The 25,668-nt window shown below is 31.5% G+C and overlaps 1 protein-coding gene across 1 annotated transcript in view; it reads left to right on the top strand.

Annotated features, from left to right (window-relative positions):
- Positions 1 to 25,668, top strand: part of LOC125063941 (protein windpipe) — a 45,173-nt gene that overhangs the window by 12,380 nt on the left and 7,125 nt on the right. Inside the window, exon 2 of the mRNA XM_047670672.1 lies at positions 11,535 to 11,581. The gene's annotated coding sequence lies outside the window, so the exon portion shown is untranslated. The remainder of the gene's footprint in view (positions 1 to 11,534; positions 11,582 to 25,668) is intronic.

Raw genomic sequence — 25,668 nt, 5'->3', positions numbered from 1 at the left:
CCCTTAGTAGTTTTACCCTTAAAATTGTATGTTTGTAAGATATACGATAATAATCAGGTACCGCTATAGCCCTAGGTACCGGTCACAGTATTCAGATTGATATAAAAACATCATATTACAAATAAATCGCCTTTCAATAAAATAATGTTTATACCATCTCAAAGTAATAGTCAGTCGCCCACACGTTTCGATTTCCCATCGCCAGGAAGTTCAAGAACAATAAATCGATCAGATTGTAAAACATCCAGTAATGGATTTTGCGACGTTGATATTTTACAAGTAAATTTACTGTCCTTATTTATTACTTATATATTATATAGCCCGCACTTCCTTGTATTAGAAAACGATAACGCAAAATTCAACGCCTTTTATAGTCCGAATGCACTTCAACCGGATATTACTAGATAATGTTATCGTATTTTATTACTGTAGAATCGTTATTTGACTGCCGTGTGGTTCAATAAAATGGCTATACAGTCTCAATCCGTGGGTATCGTTGAGAGGAAACTAAAGGTTTTAAGGACACTAAGACACTGAATCACTGGCACATCAACTCACTAAATTACTAATTATATATAATTAAAATACTAATTATATAGAAATACAGATAACATATTGCATCGTCCAAAACACATATTATATGAGCAAAAAGTAATTTCCCACAACAAGGCAAATGTTCTCCTCTCTTCTAGGAAAAAACTTGGAGCTTACTCCGTTCTAGCTACTGGGCCACCAGATGTATCTGCTAATGTGCGTGTGAATAAAAAAGAGAAACTAAGGGTAATTAAAGAAACTCAATGAAACCGCATCAGCAACAGATTCCCCCTAAACAAGACGAATGCGAGAAAAAGTGCACTTAAAATGTTTGCCACAACTAATTAGGCAGTCAAACGGGCCGCGGCGAAAACGTATTGGCTTCATCACACGAATGGTTCGTTTTACCTAAGGTTTCTCAACGATTCTTCGCTTCCAAGACCATAAAACAGCCATTAATGTAGACTAGATTACCCGTCTCCGCAAATGGTAGGATATGTTTATGTACATTGAAGGAATGCCGTTACGACGTAGGCAGTGGTAATGACAACAAGTTTAGTTGGTGAGTACGGATACTGCGATTGCAGTGATTTAGAATTTAGCTGGCTGTATAAAACACAAGTTTTTCTTTCATTGAAAAAAAAAAATAGATATCCTAATACTATAGTTCATATATGTAATTATAAAAAGAAAATATACTTATGGAACTTATTATAATAATAAATAGTATCAATTGGCCGAATGACGTCAGAAGAACTTCATAAATTTTTTTCAACGGCATTAGAACGTGGAACTCTTAAATGTACAATGTTGATCATACACGACGTTAGAATTAACAACATCTGGTGTCCATTGAATATCAATTGCATTTCACGATTCAATTAAAACGTAACACTCGGTTGCATTGAATCGATCATAATAATTCGCATTGCTTTATTTGTGCGTGATTGCCATCATTGTATACTAAAACAAATAAGACTACTGTCTTAATTGACTACTGGACCTTACTTCGGTGTACTAACGCTGATGATGTCAATAATAAATAAGAATTGTTTAATTGTTATTCAAAACTCATCTTCATTTTTGATAATGATTTAGCCTTCGTAAAGATAACTTAGGCTCACAATTGATAACGCAAATTCCATTATAGTTTACAAGGTTGTGGCGCATTGGCGATGTTAGGAATGGTTAATATTTACAGCACCTATGTCTATGGACGGCGGTGACGACTTACCATCTGGTAGCACATTGGCCTGTCCACCTATTTCCTTAGAAAAATAATTAATTTAATCTGGCGTTGCAATAAAATTTATCGAAATACAAATGCGTTTAAAATTATTTAAAACGTAAAAACTACCTTACCTATTTCTTAAAAATGATGGTTGACTTCCACTGTATTTTGAAATAAACGTTGGAACATAACAAACGGATATTGAAAAAAGAAACTTACTATTCGTCTGACGTGATAAATATTTAGGAGGTGGAATATGAATGGTTTTGACCCGTCTGGATCTAAGTGTATTCAAATCCAAGGTGCCAAAGGTACCCGTCGCTTACATAAATTTAATATTGTTTCGGCTTCTATCAGATTTACATTTTGTTAAAGTAAATGTTTTCTTTCCTATCATATTTTTATCATTATAAATAGTTATAAATACGTATGTGTAACTGAACCCAAGCGGTCGGACCGATTTTAACGTATTTTTTGTGGGTAAATGGCATTGCGATGGGAAAGTTAATAAAATACTTATTACTTTACTTGCCGTTTCTGTGTGTGGTGTTCCGGACGAACGCCTTGACAGATTAAGGTAATATTCTCATTAAATACTTACTTGTGTATTGGCTATTCGTGGGCCGTATTCTGGGTAAGGGCTTTGAGGTAAGCGTTGACTGCTCTTCAATTTCCTCACCTGTTATGGCTATGAATGTGGCTATGAATGTATGGCTATGAATATAAATTTAGGCCTGATTCGCTAAGCCTTTGCCTTCAATATCTTAGACCTGGTGGTTTTGTTGATATATCAATTCACAGCTATGCTTGAATTTGACGTGTCAAGGTCAGCCAATTTATAAAAAAGTAGATCCTTAATTCCCTTTAAATGTCAATGAAAAAGCATCGGTTTCATCTAAATCGTTTCTAATCTTAATATCTAAGAAAATATTATTTATTAATTACTATTGATTAAAAAAACTTGAATTTGTTCGTGTTTTATAACGGTTTATTTTAATATAATCGGATTCGCTTTAAGTTGGAATTCCTTTAATCTTTAAACGAATATTTCATAGAAATTTGACTGGATACAAATCAAAAAGAGTGTCAATGACTTTTTCATATCATGTTGTATCTAATTCTGCGTAACAACATATATTTTTATTCGAATTCGTAAAACTTGAGAAGATTCATTTGTTTTTTGCCTTTTAAATAATACAAAAGAAACACGATAAGAATAAAAACTAAAGTTGCATAGAAATTGATCGCAATTATAAGATCGTACAAGGACTGCAATGGACTTTGTGTAACGACTCAATAGGCGAGCGAAGATTTATTTTGAAAAAAAACATAACATTATCTTACATTTAGAAACCTATTTTAATTCCCAAAAACGCAATGTGATTAATACCTGCTTAATAAATATTAAAAAAACGTCTTATGTGCCAGCACAGTATAATATCTATTTATCGTGGAATGTTAGTAAGGAGACTGAAAAGTTTGATTCCAATCAAGGGTAAAGCGGTGCCAAAATCCATTAAGAATTGATGGTTAAAATTTAATGACATCATTTATTTAGATTTTTTCTTCTTCTCTAAAGAGCTACAAGCTTTTTCGATAATATTAAATTAAATATAGAGATAGAATGTCGTTTTATAAAGGTAATGTTTTATACAATAACAGTCACGTATGCTGGCTGTAAGGTCGTCCTTATTTGTGCAAACAGTCGACTCCGAGATAGCAACGTTTGCACTTAAATGTAACCACGAATACCGAGATAATATCGAATGGAAGTAACGTGAACTAACCGCTAGAAATTCCTACCTGAACCCGTCTCGCTGACGCCCGATTCTAAATCGTCTACAAAAAATCGTTTCCTTTACATTTTATTTACAAGACCTCCGACACCGAGGGCCCTTTGTACTCTCTTCCGTCCAATGTGGCCTAACGACCTTTTTTTGTCCGCGTGTTTGTCAAAAGTCTTTTCGGTTTGCGCGTTTCAAGCTAATTAGAGATAATCCGCGTTACAGCATTAAGAATTTTAATGGCTATTAACTTTTTTGCTCAGATACGGAACCCATATTTCGTTCAAATATTTTGATTCAATTTAAACTGATACTGGTTGTATATATAACATTTTGCTCCGATTCACTATTTAAATATTGTTACGCAACACAGGATAGTCATCAGCGCCACGCCTATTTACATAAATGATATCACATTTTTACTTGGATAATTCACACAGTACACCTTTCGTCAGCATATCACGTTTTTCAAGGAAACTAAACTACATGAGATGTATATTGTCGCCAATGTCAGTAGGTAGAGGGCGTTTGTTACAAATACGATGAATCAATCACACCCACGAGCATTTGAAAGGTGTCTCTTGCACGCTATTCTACTTTAACAATATTCGCTGAATATTTTTAGACGAACTATTTAAAAATTCTTTAAGTTTTCTTTTGTCGCGTCGAATCTTAAATATTTTAGTGACGATGTGTGGTTGATGCATTTACGCTCGTGGTCGGAATTCGAACTTTTTTTACCATCTATGGCACATATCTGCTGATAAAATTCCCCTATAATAATATATATCATAATTTTCAATGTTCACGTATTGATATATATTTCTCGAGTGATAACGGAAATTCATAGAAGCAATATTAACTATGTAATATGTCCAATGTGTCAACGGAGAGTTCCTCGTGACCTTGTTGTTGCAAACATATTTATCGGTTAGCAAGAACTTTCATTCAGTTGCAAACATTAATATTATAATGCTATAAATACGTTAACGGAGCTAATGATTAGACGGTAATTAATTATAGATAATATTAGTATTACCGACATGATAACTTCGTATAATTCGCCGCTAAATGTCTTCGTCGAATGTCGTTATTTTTTATTTAATAATAAGCGGTTATTAATTGCAATTTTTACATAAGATAAATTAGTAACATGGCCTTCCTGATTTTGGCAAGGAACACGGCTATTCTCAATAGTGAACACAGGAATATAGTTCCTCCCTCTTCTGATACGATGGGGCGTCAAATTAGACAAGGTCGGAAAGAGTTCAGACTCATGACCAATGCCTTTACGTGTTTTGGTAGATAGATTTAAAGAAAATGTTTTTTCTTTCATGGAGACACATAAAATTTGTCTCTATTCCTTTAAATTGTGCTGTTTTATGGGATATTGGATTTTTTGGAGTTGGAGATATGGAATGAAGTTGAAAATATTAATATAACGAAGACGAACTATTTAATAAAATTTAAGTTCCTTTTTTAAATCAGTCACAAATGTTTCGTATGTGCTTCCCACGATATCTTGAATTTAGATACATATATTTCTAATGAATAATCAACAGATGAGATTACTTCTCCTCACATGCAATTTACGCACTAATGCGTACCAACAACCAACCGCAAATGTTTCTTATTTGCAAGATTCGAATCTCCCGGAACGATGTGTTGTAATATTTTATTACGTGTTTGGAATCGGACGGTTTATTTACATAACATTAATTATTTATTACTCGACTATGACGCAGCTGAGGGGATTGCATTTTTCCTATATATTTCTATTTATTAGAAGCATATATGACAAATGCAAAATCCCTATTGTATACCCAGTAAAGTCATTAGAGTTTTACTTTTTATTAAGTAAATTTACACGTTGCGTAAACTGCGATTCGTTATATTACTTTATTTGTCAACGTCATATGTAAACTTAAAAAGATCGTAAATGTTATGTTGTCTTAAATGTAATAAATCTTCCCTAATACGGTAATCTCGTGTAATTTACGATACTGTTTTCATATAAATATATATATGGAGAGTAATTTTAATGTTACCAGCAGTTTATCTTGACCTTGACTTTAATCTAAGTAGTTAATTTGGCTAAGCCAATTTGGTTAATATAGTAATCGATACACATGTTTTACACTATAAATAGTTTTATCTTTTTTAATGAATAGATTGAAATCAATTGTTATAAAATATTATTATAGATGGCATTATTAGTCCAAAGAGCACTTCGTTATTATTCGATTAAAAGTGTGGCGTTTGATGATTTCCCAACAGGATAAAAAATAATTTAATTGTATTGAATATACCTTTTTAATTTACCTATCAGAAAAGAGTTAAATATAACTTTCTGGCCTGCTCTTCAGAAGAATGTACTTATAATTTGTTCATTAGTTCATTTAGACTCGTCACTAAAGTGTTTGTAATAGCTTATTTGTATGACGTACTCGTATATATGTTTATTGTCTGTGAAATAATTCATACAAGATAAAAATGACAGTCGTATGATCTGTTCTGTACAAACCATTTACTTTTACACCCACTTCTATGACTAGACTTTCACTTGCGTACAATGGTTGACTAACTCGACTGTCGGATAAGCTATGTCAGATGTGCGCGGTACTCACTCCTTTTTTTTGGCACGAAGTTCTTTTACGCGGCTCGAGGAAAACGCGTTATGCCCACTACTGCCTCTTTATTTTTATCTGGCTCTTCTTTTATATTCGCTTTTATTTTTATTTATTGTTTTAATTTTAATGTAATTACAATTTTAATAACAATTTAATTTCTTTTCATTTAATTATTCTCAAACGTTGTTTATTAAATTAAGTATATTAATTGCACGAGTCGAGATGGCCCAGTGGTTAGAACGCGTGCATCTTAACCGATGATTTCGGGTTCAAACCCAGGCAGGCACCACTGAATTTTCATGTGCTTAATTTGTGTTTATAATTCATCTCGTGCTCGGCGGTGAATTCGGTCTAATTTCAACGAAATTCTGCCACATGTGTATTCCGCCAACCCGCATTGGAGCAGCGTGGTGGAATATGCTCCAAACCTTCTCCTCAAAGGGAGAGGAGGCCTTTATTCCAGCAGTGGGACATTTACGGGCTGCTAATGCTAAATAAATTGCACGAAACCTGAAAGAAACTTCCTTCCAACCGCGTCTCCCACGATACCTTTATTTTATCTATTAATTATTCGTGTCGTTGATATTTTAGTGAAATTTAATGCTGTGTGTTTACAATTAGTTGGATGGAATTAAAATTAGATTCTTTTATATATTGTAGTATGGGCAAAAGTAACCCAGGATAGTTCTCATGATAGATGTTTTTATAAATTAATTTAATTTGATAGTTGTAAAATTAGTCATTGATCATAAAATAAGTATCGAATGACCTATTCAATGCAGAGTAAATCTTTCCAGTCTTTAGGCGTGATTATGTGAATCATCCAAACATATGAGTTATGTAAATAATATTAGTAATCACTCAACCAAATAGAATTGTTCTTTTATTTTATGATATGCATTAAAATCGATTAAAACCTCCTTTCTCCTAAACTTTTTTTGTAATAATTCCAATTTAAATTTAGAATGTTTTACGTTGCTTCGAATTCTTTAAAAACTTATTTTCATATAGTAAAGTTCGTGCGTGAATCATCATTGCTTTTTAGGTTACATGACTTTAGTCAAGGCAAGCTTGATTATTATCTATACTCACTATGGTTATGAGAGTGCTGTTTTGATTTCATATTTAAGATAAGAGCTCGATGACATAAAGATATGTGATGAAAGAACTTATTTTTGAGTTTTTTTTTCAAAAAATTATGTGTGTAAAGTCTGCTTAAAAATAAAAAATCAACTTGGTGTTAGTACTTTGTGCAAGTCCACCTGGGTCCATACCCATCAGATATTCACCCGTCAAACAGCAGTACTTAGTATTGTTGTGTTCCGTTTTGAAGAGTGAGTGATCCAGTGTAACAGTATGGTTTGAAGAGCATTGGTGATCATAGGAATGGTGATTTTTCCTTACAGTGCCAGTGATTATGGGCCGTGATGACCGTGACCTTGACCATTTACTACGAGTTGGCACATTTACTCAACCGCCTACCAAAAAACTATCAATTTATTTATGTTTTACCTATATTAATCGTAGTTTTCACATAATTATAATAAATTAATGTATTGTCATACAAGTATTATTGGGAGTCACAAAGGCTGTCAGCTGTAACCGCGGCAGATGCAAGTCTTTTTAAATTACGTTCAAAATTAATCACACGATATCACCGTATAATCCGAATAAAATATGTCGAATGGATGATATACGTTACGAAAATTTGACAAATTTTTATATCAATTATCTAGTTAGAGTTATTGTTATTATACCAATTGTTATTATAAACATCTAAAACGGAAGAAAAGTAAAAATTTCGGCTTTTAAGTCCATATTATTTCAGGGAGAACTGTTAAACAATGCTATGACATATGACAGAAAGAAAGATTACTATGCGACTAAAAGCCTGCGAAGCTGTATACTATAAAGTGAGGCATTAAATTTATATATAAGATAATCTAATACGTCCGAAATTGGCAATAAAAGACCGGTGTAGTTTCAAGCCATTTTTGGTTTAATCGTACGGTATTTGCAGCGGTTTATGGGCACCGTTACTTTAACTACCGCGCACTCAGATGTTACAAATACTTTCATGATTTGATTATACTTTATTCACAAAAGCATCAGCAAGTAAATGTCGAAATAATATTTGTCTTTATATATAAGTGAAATACCAATCATCACGATACCTCAGAAATTACAGGATTTATTAGAATTTAAAATAGAGCGTCTGCACTCTGCGTCGCAAAGGAGCAATTCTTTTGAGACAGACTCTCACTAAAAATGATTTTTGAAAATTACATCATTGAGGGGGGAGTTGGGAGGGGTCAAAATATGAATTCATCCTTACGTTTGTCTTCACCGTTAAGCATACTTAATAGTATATACAGCTTAATAGAATATTTCTGGTTCAAATCTGCTCTGATTTGAGTTTGCGATGTTCTGAGATAGTTCAACTTTCAACTGGATCGTTAAATTAAAATTTTATTCAAGTAGTCTCAAAAATAAAAAGTACATTTGATCTTCACTTGCAATAACCAGGATAAGAGAAGAAGATTCTGCGGTAACGGCAGTTCCTGGTACTTTTATATTGGTCTTCAAAAGCTTACAATTAGTTCCGACGGTAATTTAGATGATTAGTCAATTAAGAGTATCTTCGTGGGTCAAATAGCGTTAAACTTTGTAGCAAATCAATTGTAGAAGTTATTACTAATTAGAAAACGTTAATGAGATGGCCACGTGGCTTGAACATGTGAATCATAACTGTTTGCGGGTTCAAAACCGAGCAAGCAAAACTTAATTCTCATTTGGTTAATTTGTGATTATAATTAATCTTGTGTTTCATTGGAAAGCAAAGGGCATATCTGCATATCTCAAATAAAAAATGTGCATCCACTAACACACATAGGAACAGCGTGGTGGAAAATCTCCATCACTTCATTCAATAAAAAAGAGAGGTCCTAGCACCGTAGTGGGAGGTTTACATGCTATTTCTTAAACAAGAAAATGACACAGAAATATAATCTTACTACGTTCGTATCAGTTAATACAATAAACTCATAGTTTAAATAAAGTGTTGTCGCATAATAATGTCACGAGAGTGAAGTCAGCGTCTTTAAAAACCAGTGACGGTGTGACATCGGTATTATAATTTAAAACACTGATCTTCCTTAGAGTCAGAATATTTTATCTATAGTCAGAATATATATGTAGAAATTTGGAACTCAGGTAAGCTTAATAGTTATAAACTGTATTGGCAAGGGTATACTAAATTATTGTATCGTAACACTCAATATGTTGACATAGTGTTACAATACGCGCAAACTACGTTCGCCCCCCCCCCCCCAGTGATTGGATCAAAATAAAAACACAATATAAATAAATGTACACGTATTTTCTTTTAAATGGAAATTCTTATCTGTTCTCAAATTTCGAATTTCGAACTACATATATATAAAATTTGTACCACCTAAGTACATATTTGTAGAATTACCATCTCATAATACTCAGATGGAAAATTCGAAACATCATAGTTATTTTAAAATATATTACAATAGAATTGACTGTTATCAATTATTAAAAAAATATGCAAACCAAATCGTAAAGATTACTATACTATGTATTTGGTCTACGTACAAAACTGTAATCAATCAAACTATCGAATATCGTCGAAGAAGGCATGTTCGCTATCGTGGAGCGAATCGATCGCCAATTATTAAAACATCGATAAAAATCGTTCATAAAAGAACCTTTTTCGAATGTAGTCAGAAACAAGATTATAAATTATAAATATCTGATAACTTATCACAAACATATTCTAACTGATTAATATGCCATGCGTTATTCAATCAGTTAGAATTTGTCATTACAAATTCCACTAACCTTGTGTTATCTGTGAATAATAAGTACGTCATACTAGCTCGCTCAAATTTACGCCACACTCAAAAAACCGGTAACTTAAACCGGAGTCGAGTAATGGTGTTTATTTTCGCAATAGTAAATGTTTGAAAACCATGACAAGAACAGTTTTCTATTACGATAAAGTAATTATACATAATAAAAAAGTAATAAAACCTTTTTGTTTAAAATGTAAAAAAACCCAATTATTTAATTTATTGTTTATCTGTCGGCCATCAAGTCCGTGGCTCACCGCGAGTTGGTTTCACATATGTAGCAGAATTCCGCAATCTCTCCGATAACCTATGATCCAATAATGAGGCCGAAATGATCACGACTGTAATTTATCTTTCAATGTTCTGCGATATTTCTAGATTACTTTATGAATTATAAGTATTCATGATAAAATCATTAAGTACTTATAAACTGTAAGTACTCAAGACACATTATGGAACATTCTTAAATTCCATAGGATTCACCAGATTTACATTATTGGAATGATAGGAACATAGTTTTGTAATGTAGTTGTTTTATGTATGTACAACAAATCAATTTATCTAATTTATAAATTAATAAATATAGGTACAATATTATTAAACAAATATGTAATTGAATTTTATGCATCTTATTTAAATTATAACATACATTGCGGTACTTTTTTATAATAGAAATTGAAACTATTATAAACAACCTGTTTATTAACTTATATAGTAATATTATATTATAATGATGATGTCGTTCTGACCAATTTCGGGCACGTGGCCATTAACAGGAGAGACTAGTCAGCGAATGTGAGATACACAATCTCTATTCCTTTATAGCTCGATGGGTTTGAACCCGCAATCATCGGTTATGATGCACGCGTTCTAACCACTGGGCCATCTCGTCGTTTCAGTCCCAACTACCCATAGATTGTGTAATTACAAGCATAAGAGACATAACCTCATACCCCAATAATGATAGCGCATTGATTATGAGGGGTTTGATTAATATTGATATGAGTGTGATTGTCTACGCAGTGGAGATAACTTACCATCAGGCGATCCATTTGACAGTGTGTCTATTCTAAAACGAAAAATGCTCCGAGTAGATACTGACATTTTTTTGACAAACAAACTAGGTAACTTTTATCATGATTGATACCTCGGGGTTTGAAGCTATAAGCTAATAGTCGAAAGTAGTAAAAACATTCCAAATGTCAAGATGCTATACATTATATATCATAAGCTTTACCTGCTTTAATAATACCTCCGTAACATCTGCTCGGGTCTAATAATTGTTATTTAAAATTCGGATACCTTCAAAACGATCATTGAGGCGTACTTTTTATTGTGTCCAACATTACGGGAATATGTGCAGCTGCAAACTATTTTAACGGTAAAGGAATCATATGGACATATGATTCCTTGAATTTTTTTTATTGATTTGATATTTTTATACATTCGTCGACTCACATTATATTTCTTGTTACAGAAGTGCAAGACGTGGGATGTCTTGATCGTTGGAGCTTATATTGTATGGTGAGTAAGACACTCAAATTTATTCCAGTACCATTTTATAGTTGTATCAGTATTCATATAATAATGTAAATAACCGAATCAAAATCAAAGTGATTAAATTTGACATATTTAGCCTGGACATATCCTTATATGATGAACATCAAGACTACTTGGGATACTAACTTTATTTAGATTGCAAATTATTCTTGTATAAAATAAAGGTATAAATTTAAAGTCGGAAATTACAATCTACAGAATATGTATATTTGAACGAGAAACTTATCCCAAGATCCATTGGTCCTACATAAAAAGAACTGCTTTAATCTATTTTTGAGATACATTTATTAGACTATATAAAATCAAGCAATGACTCAGGGCGGATCAGTATCATTTTACGCAGGTGAAGCGTGCGGACCAACTAGTGATATGAACGTATTTCAAACAGAGACAAAACTATTATAGACGAATGTTGTTTAAAAATGTTTGCATTAACGTATAACTGCGTAATACGAGTTCCTATTTGTCACACATATCCAATAAACGCACGTTACTAGACTCATATGTTTGTAATTTAATTATAGTGTTTATCACATCATCGTTACGTAATCAAAACATTTTCGTCGAATTAATGCATTCAATAAATAATCAATTATCATGATTAGATTTGACGTAATTATTTGTCAACATATGCTTTTTATACTATAAGACTGTTATATATGTTTATGTGTGAAGGATGTGATTAAACAGGGAGTATGACCAGGAGAGTTTAATCACAGGGAGAGTTTTGTTCCCTCACTATTTTAATTAGATGGGCTGGCAATCCGAAATAACTGAAGTAAGAAGCCGCTTGTGCATCTTCGTAAAGCTGCTGGCAATAATTGAGTGATTAGACGAAGAAAACAAACAGCGCTTTTAGGCATCTGAAATATATCAAGCGTATAATGAAAGATTTTTAACTCAACTAGTTACACAATTAACATTAAATCCGCTTTATATGTATTTTGTTTACTAATTGACAGCGATATGCTAAAATGTACCGTTGAATGATATTTCTAATGAATCAATAGGTTCACAGTTCAATTCTAAAGTTCACAATAATGTATGAATGTGACTAACATTCGTTAACATCGTGCAATAATTGTTTGTAGTGTAATTCTATATATTATATTTGTTGAAAAAATTCGTATATCAACTACAAAGACTAAAGACTGTTCGTTTTCATGTTATCATGAAAAACATACAACCTGTAATTGTAGATAGTAAGCGCTTTAAAGCGACTTAAAATTCAGCGATTTTGTTAGCATATATTTAAAGATAAGGTTATATCGTATCAGTGTTGCTTTAAGTCTATTGCGTAAGAAGTAGATTTATTATTTTTTATAATTATAATGTTTTTTTTTTTGTGTCAATGCCGTTGGCCCTACTGCATGAAACAATTCGAGTTTCGAATGACATATATACGAACAAAATATGTTTAAAAATAGAGAGGAGATACTAAAAGAGATGAAAAGATATATAATATTAATATTAATTCTAAAATATAATAGATACACACGTATTTTTTTAATATAGGCGTACAGACGCTAACATTTAGGTTCAATGAAATGTCGAAGGCACTTCGAAAAGGGATAAAGCAATTGGCTTTAATTAAACTGCATCACATCAAACGACGACCAATTATTATCTGTTACGCTGAATTGCTTGACGATGTTCTTTCTTTTTTTTTTTCTAAAAATAATCTTATCAAACCAATCTAAACAAACATATCATTCCTACTTACATCGTAAACTTTTTTATAAATAACGTGTAATTTAATAGTTGAACTCACAAAAAAAAAATTAAGGCACAATGACATGATGCTGAAATTAAAGTTCGTTTTAAAAGGGAATAAAAAAAAACGAGGAAGAAACTATACAACCGTTTTAAATAAGTATAATTAAAAAAATAATTATTATATTTTGTAGTGCCAAAACAGAAGGGATTCTCTATTAATTAATGTTTTATTAAAATTGGACCTTGAAAAAGTTCAAAGAAATTTCACTATACGAATCTTATGTAAATACGTGATTCAGTTCCATTTGTACAAAAAATATTACGTATATTTCCTATAAATATGCACATATTTTGAGATATTTCGAGGAATAAATAGTGAGTTCATATAACCTCGCAAAGCAGGATATTCGTAAGTTTGACGTCATACAGATTATAATATGTTATCTGAAGATAACGTTAAGCAACTAAACGAAATCCAATATATTTTTTTTTTTTTCAAAAACCAACGTTCCACAAGCCACATGTTTAAATAATAGAAAAAATATCGTTTTCCATATAACAGTTTCAATTTTTTTTGTGACACTCAGAAAACTGTCAAATTTTATCAGACTACCATTAAAGCTACGATTTTAAGCAATGCAAAAAAATGTTGACGTTACTTGGAAATGTTTGGGTCAAAGTTGTTAATTTGCATCTGTTGTGTAAGTTTTTTCATTGTAAACGAATGATTTGTATAACCACCGAGAAAAAATTGGAGGTACCATATTTTTATTATATTCTGTTGTTGTAATTCATCTTTTCCTTCAAAATATAGAAAACATTTTAGTTAAACATGTTGAACGTTGATAAATGAACACGTCTATAGAAATTCTTAATTCATTAAATTTTACTTTAGATTTAATATTAACCGCAGTTTTATATTTCCATATGTCATTAGGTCAAAGGTTAAGACTAAAATGTTAGTGGCTCTATTAAAAAAAAAAAGTATGAATATCATCAAAAATATAATACCGTTACAATACGAAAAAAAGATTTTTAAGCACTTTGAGAACCGTATTATTTTTTTAATTCGTTCGTGGCAGTCTATTGACAAGCACAATTCTTTTTTTTTTCTTTTTTATCGGCAAAGGTGTTACAGATGTGACCTGTGATACAAATGTCAAACTGTCTACTTTATGTACTGGCTGTTTTTAAAAGGACCTTAACACAATAAGTTCTGTAAATAGGTCTTACAAATCAGTTTTATTCAGCGTTCAATCAAACACTCCGCTTTTTACATCTGACAGATAAAGGTTATTAATAAATTTATCAGTCGAGGTCGACCGTTCAAGTAAATAATCGATAAGGTATCTGATACGTAAATATAATTATATTTGTAATAATATGTATATATACGTAGCTATTCTATATATTATGCTGGGGTAAGCCTTTTAAGGATGTAGATTTAATCTTATTAATTGAACGTTCTTCAATGGCGTAGTCGTTTGTTTCGCGAATTTAAAAATAATTTAATACACATAAACATACTTTACTACTATTGATAAAGTTATAGTATTAATGAGTTTATATAATATTCGCTTTTAAACGTTGAATAAAATTTTAATTTCAAAATAACTTAACGCGTAACACTACGTAAGTTACACGCGTGTTTTAATTATTCTCTTATTACCTGTTTAGTCACGCATCGACACACAATACACATTAATAAGTTACACTATTCAAAGTAATAAATTATATTTTGTACATCGGTATTAAAAACGACAAATACTAAAGTTGAAATTAATATATCAAATATGATACTTACTAATTAATTATCATGAATGCGATAGCTGTGTTATACAAAATGTAATTTTTAATTTAAAAACACACGTCTAGTGTTAAGATATAATGTAATATTATTATTTTCTATTTATGTAGATTGATGTTCTTAATTGATGGTATGGTTCATTATGTATCTATTCTTATTAAAATTGTCTATTTAATTCGTAAAAACAAACTAAATGAATATAAATATATACGGTTCGATCGTATCCATCACCAGATAAAGTCGATTATACAAAATAGAAATAGATATATCGATACGTAAAAATAGATAGATTTATTTTTAAACAGACATTATTAGTTACAAGTGAAATGTATGAAGTTCGTAAAGAGATGCATTTTTGTTTCTAGCATAGTTTTTAAACAATATGTTTTAAACGCTCATTTAATTGATCATGTCAATATATACTTGTAAAGTAGTCTTGACCCGATCAGACTATCTTCGTAAAACTCTATTAGTACGTAATAAATTATAAACAGGTATTAAGTAATTAAATATACTGTTATTCGTCCATACAATGTATGAATTTATGTATCTTTCAGTATTACTAGGATTACAGTAAAGTTTTTATACCGGTGTTGACATAAATAGCCGGAACATACACTGAAGTGAAGATCTTGTAGTTGTAACAATGTTAAAATGTTATATATCATTCAATATAGTCGTTTTAAAAAGCCTATTGGAAATTGAACTATAATAATATAAACTCCTGAAACCGAGCCGAGATGGCCCAGTGGTTAGAACGCGTGCATCTTAATTGATGATTGCGGTTTGAAACATCTCGTGTTTATTGGTGAAGGTAAACATCGTGAGAAAACCTGCATCTGTCTAATTTCAATAAAATTCTGCCTTATCCTATCCTCTATCCTCGGTTTGGCTGGTTACTTATTCTACCTCCAGCAATACTTAGTATTGTTGCGGTTTAAAGGGTGAGTGAGCCAGTGTAACTACGCACAAAGGACATAACATCTTAGCTCCCAAGGTGAGTGACGCATGGCGATAGAACGAATGATTAACATTTCTTACAGCGCTAATGTCTAAAGGCGGTGGTGATCACTTACCATCAGGTGATACATTTGCTCGCCCGTCTACCAAAATCATAAAAATAAAATTAACTTCCTTACTAATTTGTTTTAATTTCAAATCCAGTTTTGTATTTGCAATATGAGTGCAATATGTGTGTCTCCCGAAGCTAAATTTTATCATAATTTACTGTCGGATATTTCAAACGACTCTGACGATTAATTAAATCATAAAGATCTGTTCATGCATTCAATTAATTATATCGAGATAACGTAGCACTTCACCTTCTTCCAAAGCCGAGATAAAATAAGATCAAAGTGCACATAAGTCATGAATCTAAATCAAATCCTGATAAAACATGCGCTTAACATATAATGTGAGAACTGTATTTAAAAACAAATGTTTTACGGTATTATTAGCTATAGTATTGTGTGATTTCGATCGTGAGGACTTTCCAAAAAAATATTATAATGCTGTTCTACTAGAAACTAAGCAATAGTAACAAACCACACAGTGTATTCAACCGCAAAAAAAATTATTACTCTAAATGGTATTGCTATGTTGGCGCCATCTATCGGTTACGAAAATAGTCATGGACCATCATTGAACAGGACGATACAATAATATATTACCTCCGTTTAGTACTAACACAGTATAATTCATATTTAATTTTATTATTTTTTCTATTATTATTTAATTATATTTTGTCAGCAGGGTAGCTCTTTATGGTACATAAGTGAGGTCGAGATCACGAAACACAATTATTATTGGATTTAAATAATGAGGGCACAATATTACAAACGAAACGCGTGTTGTTTTATGGACGCGTTTGGCAACATCGTCATAGGAATGTCCTTAACGCTGCTAATCCAATTACTTTAATCGAATGTATCGATTTTCACCGTCTTTATATTACACGGGAGACTTGTTCTTAAAGAAAACACCAAATATATAAATACACGAGTTGAAACAAAACGAATATGAACGGATGTTATCGAATTATTGAATATATTATCGAATCTTAATGAAATATTTGAGGTGCCTGCAATTATTCGGGCGACGTTGCGTCTCTCAACCTGACAAAACTTTGGCAACAATTCAAAACACTAACTATTGTCTTTTATCAATTGTGTGTGTCTACTCTAATTTTGTATCGATGTAACCCGTTTTATAATTAGATTCAATTCCGCGAATTCGTTTAATTATTCGTACGATATTGTTTTTATAATGAATAGATAAATCGTTACGTCACAGGCAGAAAATAAGGTTTATTTTTAACGTAAGCGATGAGATAAATTAGATTGAATGATATTAGATTAAATAGTGTGTTTGTTCGGCTTCAGAGTGTAATGTGCGTTGACGGGTTACCGTATAAATAAAGCAAAACATTTCACTGTTAAGGTTAAATAAATAAATTGAACGTTCGAAAATAAGTTCGTAAATGTATTATGTAAAGATTATAAATTATAATTTGACCTTTATTTATTAATAATGCATACATCGATGTCTGATAAATCGTATAAAAGTCCTAATAAATATTAACAATGTGGAAAATAGGACGACATTGAATTGAAGAATAAATCTGACTTAAGTTGATCCGTTTATAATCAGTGACGTTGTATTTATGACTTTTTTATATATTTCGTATATCAATTACAAATGATTAAACAAAATTACTATGTGATTGTCTGTGTTTTGTTTAACACGTACGCTGACAGCGTGATATCGCGTGGTAATCACGGGGTATTATGTTTATAAAAAATTAAATTGTTTTTGAATCTAATACGTATGAATACAGAATTTAAAAAATTACTCGCGCAAAAAACTGTGACGCAAATTGACGTTTGTGCGCCAACTGTAATTAGGAATGAATTATAATAATATATATAAGTTTGGTTGTGACTTCGTGAACTTATATTACTTAGGTATGTAGTATATACGTTTTTGGTTTTTCGTTCATTTTATATAATCATACCTTTAACGATATCATTGGCCTATTACCGAGTTTGTACGGTTGCAGATTGTGAATACACCAAATAATAACCGTAACAACCAATAGAGAACTCGAAAAGGAAAAAGCCCGGGAAGGGTCCCAGTTTCCTATTGGTTCAATAATATTGCGTTTTCCTGTAAAGGAATTAGCGATAGCAGTACTAGATAATTATAGTTTTAGTTACACTTAAAGAATAATAATATCTTATTTTTTGGTGGTTTATATTAATCTACTTTTAAAAAATACGCCTAAGTTATAAACCGACTATTCCTCATTATGTATTTAAACATAGCACCTGTCAAATTAAGTAAGAGATCATTTCTGGAAAAAGTGTGTTTTATTATTTCGTGATTTTATTTAAAGTGAATGTTAGTGTCTTTTTTTTACTAAATTTTGTAACTGAATTTTAAACTAGTACCTCTCAACCAGTTTTAATTTTGTATTTTTGGTACTAATAAAAAAAAAAACAATACACTAAACAAAATTGGATTAATATAAAGATTAAATATAAATAAGTAAAAATATCTCTGTACATCTTATTCTTCTTTAGTTGAGTTTAATGTTCCTATAAGTAATATTTACGTACAAAGGAGATGTAAATAACGAAAACAAACAAACAACGACAACAACAATAATATGAATTCTATAATTATTCATAAGAAACTGTCTTGAATTTCAGTGCAATGACGGATTCGTGTAAAAATCTGAATAACTCTGTAATGTCTAGATTTCAAAAGCGTTGAACTTGGAAACAGTCCAGCGACGATAGTATACTGACCTTGAAGGGGACCGCGAATTACATACAATTATATATACATATAACGTCAGAACAATGATATGTACGTAAAAATACAAAATATTTACGTATCATACCCATCAACGATTATCTATCTATGTGCATTTATTTATTTTCTATATAAATTAATTTGAATATATTGTGAGGAAGGTCTTGAGCATGAACGTGGATGGATATAGAGGAAGGGGAACAATAAGAAGATGGTTGGATTGTGTGAGAGATGATATGGCTGGAAATAATGTTCCTTGTGAGATGACGTCAGATAGGGAAGTATGGAAGAAGACATGCTGCGCCGACCCCAAGCAAATTGGGATAAGGGCAGGAGGATGACGATAAATTGAATTGAATGTTTGTCTTCTATACGATCATAAACCCTTCATCCGGTAGTGATGAAACATTGGTGAGATGCTGTATTTAGACCCGTATTTCATCCTAGCTAGTAATTAATAAAAATGTACGAATTATAATACAAACCAAGATAACTTGCAGTTATAATCATTAAACACAAAGGAAGAAAAATGTACCAATAACTCTTTTTATTTGAAAAGATACCATTGTTTGTAAAAACTGCTTGTTTCAAGAAATATGTTTGCAGTAACAAGTGTAATACTCTTTGTTAGCTGCAGGAAGCGATCGACTGTTGATTTAATGATCAATTATATTGTTGTAATTTTCGTTGTTGTTTGATTATAGTTCGAAATACATTTCTCTTCTTAGTATATGGCAAAGAGCAACATTTAGATCAGCAACATGGATCTGTTAACGGTGACTTTGACGAGTTCGATTTCCGTTCAGTGTCCATACGTAGGTCATATTCCTTGTAGGTCTTCTCGCCGTTTCTTTTGGTCTCGTTATTTATAAAGATAATCCCATGTTACTCTAATATTATTACTATATAAAGATTATCGGTTAGTTAATGTTTCTTGCATGAATTGTATTCTCAGTATAGATTTAGAGTTTACGAGCTGGTAAAATTTAAAAAAATTGCATTATTTTTAATTTGTTTGTAAACTATTATTCGATGCGACATATTATTCCCCCTTCCAAATATAAACCAATTGTTATGGCGATTAGGTGAACCGTGTACTACTATAAATTGATATGCTGCAGCGCCATCTAGTGTTGAGTTAACACATACTGGTTATTATAAAAACCTTCATGAAAAAATACATCAATATGCCAACTTAAATAGCGATCTGATTGAATGCGAAAACCCAAGAACTGTTACGAAAATAATATCCAAGTATTTTAGAAAAATCGTTCGGTTGGTACAATCACAGATTACAATTTTCTTCTTAGATCCATCTATCAATAGTTTTCCATCCATTGACGTCTTCGATACTTGATTAAATGTATTCGCTTTTATGATTGCAGTGTCAAAGTCTAATCTATTGTTAACGTAAAACACGTAAGCGTTCTATTGAATAAGACACGCCCTCGTGATAATTATCTGACCGCGACCTGTTAAATTGTCTATCATTACGTTATACATAATAACGTCACAAATGTAATATTTTTTATATATTACTAATAAAAGACTTAAAAATAGACGGAGGTTCTCTAATGTTGGATGTGTATTTATTTTCGGGTACAACTCCGTGATATACAAGCGGTTTTGCAAAATTATTTTTTTATTCGAAAAAAGTTTATTCTGAAATTCAATAAACGTCAGCAAATTAACCGCTGCAACGTATATGCTTTTTTTATATTATCTTATGATTACCTACACCCTTGTTGACTTTTTATTTCTAACATTCCTATTTAATTTTATCTACAGTTGTTAGATGTAAATGAGTCATGTTATTTGAGCACTAGATTAATTCGATAATCTTTTACGGATGACATCTCGATTGACCCAAATTAATAAATCCACAATCCACAACCGTATTGCGATGAAGTACTTAGTCACATGAAAAACATTTACAAATAGGAACATTTATAATTAGTTTTATGTATTCATTTCATTGTTCGTTGAATTGTTTCAAGGCAAGACGACATATATAAACACCTCGTAAATATACCACTGCTGCTACTTTATAGGGAAGGTTTATATGTTTTTTGAGCACATACCACGATGATTGATAATAATTGGATTGATACCTCACACGTCTCTCACGAGGCTAACCTTCGCCACAGTGAGATAAATTATATAAAATTAAGAACATGAAAATTCATTGCTCGTCCGGAGAGTTGATCCGTAGTCTTCGACTCAATATCCTAGCCACTGGGCCATCTCAGCTTATACAAAATATTTATTATATATAATATTGATGCCTTAAAATGCCTTTTAAATTAAGCCAATAAATATTACCCATGTTTGCTTGAAAATAATAATAAAGTATATAGATAGTCAGTTATATCTTCAGAAGGGTTTCGCTAAAACCTTTATAAATACTTAGGATTACGACGCGATGTGCACGCGCATAGAACGGCCAATATTAACTCGGGAGCGAGCGAGTATTTTGTTCCATAGCTTCAAAGAAAAATAATCTTATTGAAGTTCGAATCGCTTTGGATCATTGGATGCTTTAATGTTGGGAACTTCACACAGGAAAAATATTCATATAAAATATTCGAAATGTTTTGATTTCCGACATAAAAGCGAAATGTGATGTAATGTTGTATCGTATGAAACATTTTATGTACGTAAGTGTAAGAAAAAAATATTTTAGTCTAAATATACACTTAATAGCCCAGGAAGTAGAAATAAAACGATGCTACGAGTCAGAATTTATAGTCCATCACGCCTACGCGTTTGCGGAGTGAATATCTATTTAATAACGAAGTTCAAGTGCAAACGATAAATAGATTTGTACTAAAACTAAACGAGGTACTTACAATAATGTGCTTGTCGAATTACTTTTCTTGGGATATCCTTATTTGATTAATATATTTTGTAGACGTTATAAATATAATTTCTATAATATTATTCGAAATGCATAATGCATGTCGAAACAAGTAAGTTTTGGCTATTCATTATTTATTGTTTTTAATTATTTTACTTTAATCACTTACTTAAACATTTTTCCGAATTATTAATACACTTTTTGTCTAAGTGATTATATAAAAACAAATACAGCAAAAAAACATTAATAAGTTTATACTCTTAAATATTTGTCGTTCAAGTTCATAACAATATATTTTCTAAAGTTGTGAATTGAAACTGTGTGAATGTCACCAAAATACATCTTGTTCAGGAGTTCAGTCTTTGGAACGGGAAATTAGCTCCTTGATGAGTTCTATGCAAAGAGGTATTACCGAGAATCTTAGATATTTAGCATGAACTCTACTAGGTATTTATTTAGCAATTTTATTTAGTACGAGTTGTCGCCGACGGAATATGTTCTAACCTTCTACTCAAAAGGGAGAGGAAGCCTTAGCCCAGCAATGAGAAATTTAAGGGCTGTACATGTTGTTGTTGTTGTCATCGCCAGAGGCTTCGCTCGCGTTTTAGAGGTTGATCGTTAGATTTAGGTATAAAAAATCAGCCTATGATCTTTCTCATACCAAAATTCATCAAAGTGGTTTGAAAGCGTAACAAACAAACAGATGACAGAGTTATTTACACATTTATAATATTAGTATTGATTAATATAGAATATATATTCGTAAATTAGCAAGATTTAAATAAACCGCAAAAGTACCGTAAATCATATTTATAAAATAAAAACCGCAAACCAGATATTTTGTATTAACTATAATAAGATGCAATTATTGAGTTTCTTATGAGATAAGACATCAGCTGCTCTTAATACGTATACCGTAACGACTTCTTGTCAAGGTTTTAACATACGAATACAGAACGTCTGTCTCAGAAGATTGACAGTTAATGTACTGAAGAGATTTATTAATGCTCCCAACATATCAGTCTTAATGGTCAATGTTTACTGCCAATTCAGGAGTAGGTTAAGGTTTCCATTTCCATCGTTAAGAACAAAGTTTTTACACTCAAGAATCGAACTGGTTATATATTTCGTTAAAGCCAAGATGCTCGGAATATGTCAACTGTATTCGAAGACCACTGATTCTAATCGAGGCATCACTAAGTTGACATGTAGATAATTTGTATTTATAAATTAGTTCGTGCCCAGCGAAGTAAAATATATTTGTGTCGGATGATATTTGGCCACCAGTCCGTATGCGATCAACGTGGTGTTATAAGCTCCAAGCCGAACCTTTTAATGAAAAGACGAGATCTTTGCTCAGCTGCAAGTCATACATAACCTGTTGCTATACTTTTTACTAAAAGAACTTACATATTCGGATCTCAGAGTTATTAACAGTCATTTTAATTAAGCTATTAAAGTTCATAACCTTCGGCAGCGAATAAAATTTAAGTTAAATAAATTCCACAGTGGCTGCCAAATGTAAAACAGACAATTAACAAGTTTTACAGCCACGTATTCGAGCTGAACCTAATTTTGGATAGTGTGTGTGAATTGGGTTCAAGACTGCAATTTATATGTGTGTGTGTGTGTGTACGAAATGAGCTCGATATCTAGTTCCCAAGTTTGCAGTTGAGTGAATTTGTGCATCGAACATTCCAGGATCCAGTTACATTGCAAATGGAAACGTCAAATAGAGCGTTGTAACGGATTTCACTTTACAAGAAAACTATATTTATATCATGTTAAAGTAATAAGAGTTTCTAACTTATTTTTTTTATACAAAAAATTATATTTTAGTTTTAAATTAAGATTTTCTGATAGTATGATCTTTAAGGAATAGCATTTTAACATGGTCTCTCTTTTGTCAACATTTTAGTCACAAGTTTTGTAACTATTAGTAGGTATTCCAATTTCCGAATTACTAGCATTGCCTGCTGATTTTACTCGTGTTAAATTTGAATTATACATACGTAGCTCTAGGGTTTGTTTTATTAAATAAAATTAATAGGTACAGCTCTGTCCTTTGGGGACGAGGTATGATGTCACATGTATACAGTTTAATAAATTATTATTATAACCAAACTACATATATTCACTTCCTTAGGCTATCGTTCAGAGGCTATTAAGAATGTTGGGAATTTTTTGACTCAATATTTCTGGATATATAATGTTTGAGTGAAACATTATAACAAGGCACATGGGCCCCGGTGCATTGAAAATAATCTGGCCCTCAGCCACTCTTTCCACACCTTCTTTTACTTATATTGCCCTTCAAAATTATAGATAGCAACGCGACTTCTTTCTGGTCTAAAATAGCCTTTCATTATTAAAATGTAAACGCAAAAATAATTTTAATCGAACATATAAAGAGATACTGTCTATATACGAAGATAGTTATTTAGTATATAAATATATTGAAAAAATATTGATTTTGAAAGTAATATAACATTTTTAGATTACATATATCAACACAGATCGCTCCAATCCTGTTGGTATTGCCACCTAGCTGTGACGCACAGGTTTATCCGATGTAATATTATGAAACCGGTGCTTGACGTTCGACGCTTTAACATAAATATAAAATTAAGTCTTTGTGAATAAATAAAACAACAGGTTTTTGTTTTAAGATGTGACATTAAGGCGTCTGATTGTCTGCTCCCGTGACCTTTACTTGCTGAGACTCGTTTCATTGCAACGAGTCAAGCAAGTGTTGATTAAGTAACAGGTGATCGAATAGATGAATATATATTTATGTAGTTTAAACATTCTCATTCAACATCTTATAGGGACGAGCGATTCGTGCTGTAGTTTTAACTTGATCTTGTTAACAGTCGCAACAAAGATTCTAGAAAATTAAGTCGATAAAATACCTATTTTTGTCATGTGGATATTTATTTGCGGACGTAAACACGCTAAGAGTCATTATTTTAAAGTCCATCCAAAAAACAGAGGATTTATGACGCAAATAATGTAAAAGAAAACAAAATATAAAAATAAATAGGTAACAAAAACAAACAAACACAAGTTTTATCTTGTCATTATAAAAAAAAAGTGACAAAACACATTATAATAAGGTATACGTAACTGAAACACACATTAATTAAAACAATAGAGAGAATAAATGAAAAAAAATATCGTATCTAATTGGTGCAGCTAGAGAAATACTTTCCAATTTTAAATCGATTCAAAATTAAATATTTATCCGTCCAAGGTCAAAATATTGAGGAAATTTTAGTGAGCGCTTTATAAGAACTAATTACCGTTATTTTTTGCTTCGTTTTAATATATTTTATATGACATTACTCTACGATAACAAGTTTCAAGGGACTTTATCATTATTTTAATGTTTCATAATATGGTACGATCGTTTCAGGCCCCACGGTCGTCGAGTAATATTTTGCATATCCGTCGCATCGACCTTAGTGAGTCATAATATTTCATCATTATCAGGATAGCCTTTATTGGTTACATTTATTTATACCTATATGTAAAAATATAGTCTATACATATGAAAAAATTGGAGAGTCTGTTAGTTATATTAAAATAACCGCTTTTTACTAAATATGAATATATACACGGTACATATACCAAAACAACATTTTTAATCTTTTTGTCGGTCTGTGTGTCTGTCTATTTGTTCCGGCTAATCTGTGGACCGATTTTGACGGGTCTTTCGCTGGCAAAAAGCTGATCTTATAAGGAGTAACTTAGACTAAAACAAGAACTTTTTTGTTCAATTCAAACGCAGATGAAGTCGCGGGCACAGTTAGTACTTACATATAATATGTATTTTATATTAGCATTCGTCAAAAA

This window comes from Vanessa atalanta, chromosome 1 (genome assembly GCF_905147765.1).
Source record: "Vanessa atalanta chromosome 1, ilVanAtal1.2, whole genome shotgun sequence".
NCBI classification, from domain to species: Eukaryota; Metazoa; Arthropoda; class Insecta; order Lepidoptera; family Nymphalidae; genus Vanessa; species Vanessa atalanta.
This window is presented reverse-complemented; position numbering and strand designations above follow the sequence as displayed.